General features: G+C 44.7%; 1 pseudogene; it reads left to right on the top strand.

Annotated features, from left to right (window-relative positions):
- Positions 1-316: 316 nt before the first annotated feature.
- LOC100964004 lies at positions 317-1,930 on the top strand (annotated as a pseudogene).
- The last annotated feature ends 3,089 nt before the right edge of the window (positions 1,931-5,019 follow it).

The following is a 5,019-nucleotide window of genomic DNA, read 5'->3' as shown; positions in this document are numbered from 1 at the left end:
TTTTGAATCAGACAAAATCTTGATAACTAGGATCTATACAGAACTCAAATTAATCCACATGAAAAAAGCCAACAATCCCAAATATCAATGGGCAAGAGAGATGAATAGACCTTCTCTAAAGAAGACAGGCGAATGGCTAGCAAACATATGAAAAAATGCTCATTGTCCCTAATTATTAGAGAAATGCAAATCAAAACCACCCTGAGATACCATCTAACCCCAGCGAGAATGGCCCACATCACAAAATTTCAAAACCGTAGCTGCTGGTATTTGTAAAAGGCCGCGCCAGGCGAAGAGAGAAGAGGGCCTGTGAAAAATGGAACCAAACACTCTGAGGACTAAAGTCCCAGCTTTCTTATCTGACTTGGGAAAGGCCACATTGAGGGGAATCAGAAAGTGTCCCTGATGTGGCACATACAATGGAACCCGGGGACTGAGCTGTAAGAACAAGACTTGTGGAACCATACTCCGCTACGGTGCACGGAAGCAGCCTAGTGTTGAGGCTGTCAAAATCATCACAGGCTCCGATCTGCAGGTCTACTCAGTGCGATGAAGAGACCGAGGCCCTGATTACTGATGCTTTGTGGAGCTGGGGGTTTCAGAGACAACAATCCAGACTGTAGATGGGACCATCATCACTCAGCTGAGCTCTGGGCGGTGCTATGTCCCTTCATGCTTAAAAGCTGCCACCCAAGGCGTTGTGGAAAACCAATGCCAGCACATCAAGCTGGCCTTGAACTGCCAGGCAGAGGCCACGCTGCTGACCCTAAAGAGCTCAGTCCTAAATGTAATGCAGGCTTCCCCAGAAACCAAACAGACCATCTGGCAGTTGGCCACAGAACCCACAGGACCCCTGGTACAGAGGATTACTAAAAACATCTTGGTGGTAAAATGCAAGGCAAGCCAGAAGCATAGTTTGGGGTATCTGCATACATCTTTTGTGCAGAAAATCAGTGCCAAAAGCTTGCCTGAGCGCCGCTTCTTCTGCTCCTGTCAGACTCTGAAATCGCACAAGTTGAACACCTCCAAGGACAAAGCAGCCCAGAGATGTATTCATTTCTTTGCTTGCATCTGTGCCTTTGCCAGTGATGAGACAGTGGCTCAGGAATTCTCAGACTTCCTAAATTTTGATTCCAGCGGTGCACAGATGAACACTTCACTATTGCCTCAAGATGCAGTGAGCAGTAATCTAAGGAAAAGTGGCCTGAAAAAGCCTGTGGTTGCTTCTTCATTAAAAAGGCAGGCCTGTGGTCAGCTACTAGATGAGGGACAAGTGACGTTATCATTCCAGGACTGGCTGGCCAGTGTCACAGAACGCATCCATCAAACCATGCACTATCAGTTTGATGGCAAACCAGAGCCACTGGTGTTCCATATTCCTCAATCCTTTTTTGATGCCCTGCAACAGAGGATATCAATAGGAAGTGCAAAAAAACAGCTTCCCAACTCTACCACAGCTTTTGTTCGGAAAGATGCCTTGCCACTGGGAACATTTTCCAATTATACCTGGCATATCACTAATATCCTCCAAGTTAAACAAATCTTAGATACCCCAGAGATGCCCTTGGAAATCACTCGTAGCTTTATCCAGAACCGAGATGGGACTTATGAGCTGTTTAAATGCCCTAAAGTGGAAGTAGAGAGCATAGCAGAAACCTATGGGCGTATAGAAAAGCAGCCAGTGCTTCGACCCTTGGAACTAAAAACTTTTCTCAAAGTTGGCAACACTTCCCCAGATCAAAAGGAGCCAACACCTTTCATCACTGAGTGGATCCCAGATATCCTTCCCCAGTCCAAGATTGGCGAGTTGTGGATCAAGTTTGAGTATGGTCACCACCGGAACGGGCATGTGGCCGAGTACCACGACCAGCAACCTTCTCTGGACCGGCCCTTGGAACTGGCCCCTCTGACCACTATCACTTTCCCCTGAAGCAAAACAAGAAAATCTTTTTATTGCTGAATTTGCACATCCCCACCCCTTGAAAACTTTAAATACTGGTTAGGCACTTAGATATCTGCCCTTGTTCCTTAGTAAACTTCTTTTAGCTAAGATACAATTTCTCAACACTTTCAAGTAGATTCTGTTGAAGAAAAACTCTTCTTCTAAATGGCCTTTCTGGTGCTGCTGTGTACCGGCTTCATTATACATTGGGCAGTATTTTTGAAAGGAACAAAAAGAAAACAAGCTCATTTTCCTTCTTAAGGATTCACCTTTAGAATGTTTCAGACTTTGTCTAATCTCTAAGAAGTTAGGACCATTCAGCTTTACACCAACAGTGTTATAAGTTAACTATACCCTGCTTAGGGCAGAATGTTAAGGACTATCCAGGCAGAGTTCTAGCCCAGGGCTTTATTCTGTTCTCAAATAAAGTGGAGTGTCATTAAAAAAACAAACAAACAAACAAAAAAACCGTAGCTGCTGGTGTCGATGTGGAGAGAAAGGAACACTTTTACCCTGCTGTGGGACTGCAAACTAATACAACCTCTTTGGAATGAGGGATGGAGAACCCTCAAAGAACTCAAGCTAGACCTCCCATTTGATCCGGCAATCCCATTACTGGGTATCTACCCAGAGGGAAAAACATCCTTTTATCATAAGGACACTTGCAGTAGATTGTTTATTGCAGCTTAATTTACAATCACCAAAATGTAGAAAAAGCTTAAAGGCCCACCAACCTGAGAATGGATTAAAACACTATGGTTTATGTATACCATGGAATACTATTCAGCCATTAAAAAGGATGGAGACTTACATCCTTTGTATTAACCTGGATGGATGTGGAAAATATTATTCTTAGTAAAGCATCACAAGAATGGAGAAGCATGAATCCTATGTATTCAATTTTGATATGAGGACAATTAATAACCTTGTACACAGTGGGGGATGGGGGAAGGGGATAGCAGAGAGAGAGAAGAAGGGATGGGGTGAGGGAAAGGAAAAGCAGAGAGAGGGAAGGAGGGAGGAGGCGGGGTCTTGGTGTGTGACACATCTCTTGGGGGCAAGACGCAATTGTAAGAGAGACTTTACCTAACAAATGCAATCAGTGTAACTTGGTTTCTTGTACCCTCAATGAATCCCCAACAATAAAAAACATATATGGTTGTATTTTCTTCTGAGACAGAGTCTTGGTGTGAAGCCACAATAGAGCATATGGCATCTTGTATGTATATTTCACAATAACTTGAGGAAGGGATTTGTAATGTTCTCACCTCTAGAAAATGGCAAGTGTTGCAGGTGATGGATATGCCTAATACCAATTTCAGCACTATAGAAAGGATACATGTATCAAAACATCACATAATTGCACATGTATGCAATTATGATGTGTCAATGAAAATAAAAAATCATACAAATATGGAAGACTTCTTAAAAGAAAACATAAATCTGGAAAGAAGAGGCCAGAAAATTGAAGCAAGTCATTGAAATGGACATTGAAATAACTCAAGATAAAAGACTCAAAAATAAGAATTTGAGACAAATGTGGATGTCTTCTTATAAAAAAGAGAGCCTCCAGGCTCAGCACCTACAGCTCAGCGGCTAGGGTGTCAGCCACATACACTGGGGCTAGCGGGTTCAAAGCCAGCCCGGGCCTGCCAAACAACAATGAGAACTACAACAAAAAAATACCCAGGTGTTGTAGCTGGTGCCTGTAGTCCTAGCTACTTGGGAGGCTGAGGCAGGCAAATTACTTAAGCCTAAGACTTTGAGGTTGCTGTGAGCTGTGACAGAACAACACTCTACCGAGGGTTACAGTGTCAGACTCTGTCTTGGAAAAAAAACCCACAAAACAAAAAACCAACAGTATCCAAGGGATCTGAGGTTGACAGTGCCAGGGAAACAGCATAGGTAGCACAAGCTTCTAAGAAGCAAGAGATTTTTAGTGGAAACAGAAGAGTAGTGGTTTGAAGGTAGGCAGGACACAGACTCCATGCAACAGCAGTATTCCCAGCCTGAGGTAAGTTAGAGACAATGGATCGTCACTTGAAATACAAGCCAGGAGGATCACTTGGGGTCAGGGTTTGAGACCAGCCAGAGAAAGAGTGAGACCCCAACTCTTCTTAACATAGAAAACTTAGCCAGGAGTTGTAGCAGACACCTGTAGACTCAGCTACTTGGGAGGCTGAAGCAGAAAGATCACTTGACCCAGAAGTTTGAGGTTACTATGAGCAAGGCAGACTCCACTTAGCCTGGCCTATAAAGTGAGATTGTGCCTCAAAATATAAATGAATAAAAAAGAAACAACCTAAGGAATACTGAGGTTTGGGAATTATATAGCCAGAGCTACAGACAGTACAACTCAAAGTCCTGCTAACTATAGGAGAAACCAGTGTTGGGTCAAGAGAAATAACTCAGATATGATGGTGATAAGAGTACAGGAGGGGGCTGAGGGCAGTGGCTCACGCCTGTAATCCGAGCACTCTGGGAGGCCCAGGCAGGTGGATGCCTGAGCTGACAGGTTCCAGCCTGAGCCAGAGCCAGACCTCTTCTCAAAAAGAAAAAAAATAAAGATAGCCAGGCGATGTTGGGGGCACCTGTAATCCCAGCTACTCGGGAGACTGACGCAAGAGAATTGCTGGAGCCCAGGGGTCTGAGGTTGCTGCAAAGTAGGACACCATGGCACTCTACTGGGGGCAACAGAGTGTCTCTGTCTCAAAACAAACCAACAAAAAGAGTAGAGGAGGGAATAGAGGATCAGAGGGGCTTATGGTCTAGATGGTGATAAAAGAGACCAGGAGTGGTAAACAGAGAAGTGGCTACATCGGACAGAAGAAATGGGGAGGGTGTGGTGTCCTTAATCACAGTCACATGGAGTTGGCATCTCAGGGAGTGAGCAGGAAAGTCCAATGCAATCGTGAGTCCCTCAGGAGTGGGCACTCATCCTGCCAGCTTTGGTCCTATGTTGTGCTCCCAGGTAAGAGTAAGGCATGAAAGCATGAGACCTCAGGGCCCAAGAAGTCAGCTAGCAAAAGTCAAGTCCTGCTCAGATGGAGCCCTGACATGATCCTGTCCAGAGGCGG

Source organism: Otolemur garnettii, unplaced genomic scaffold (genome assembly GCF_000181295.1).
Source record: "Otolemur garnettii isolate 467f Iridium unplaced genomic scaffold, OtoGar3 scaffold00202, whole genome shotgun sequence".
Lineage (NCBI taxonomy): Eukaryota > Metazoa > Chordata > Mammalia > Primates > Galagidae > Otolemur > Otolemur garnettii.
This window is presented reverse-complemented; position numbering and strand designations above follow the sequence as displayed.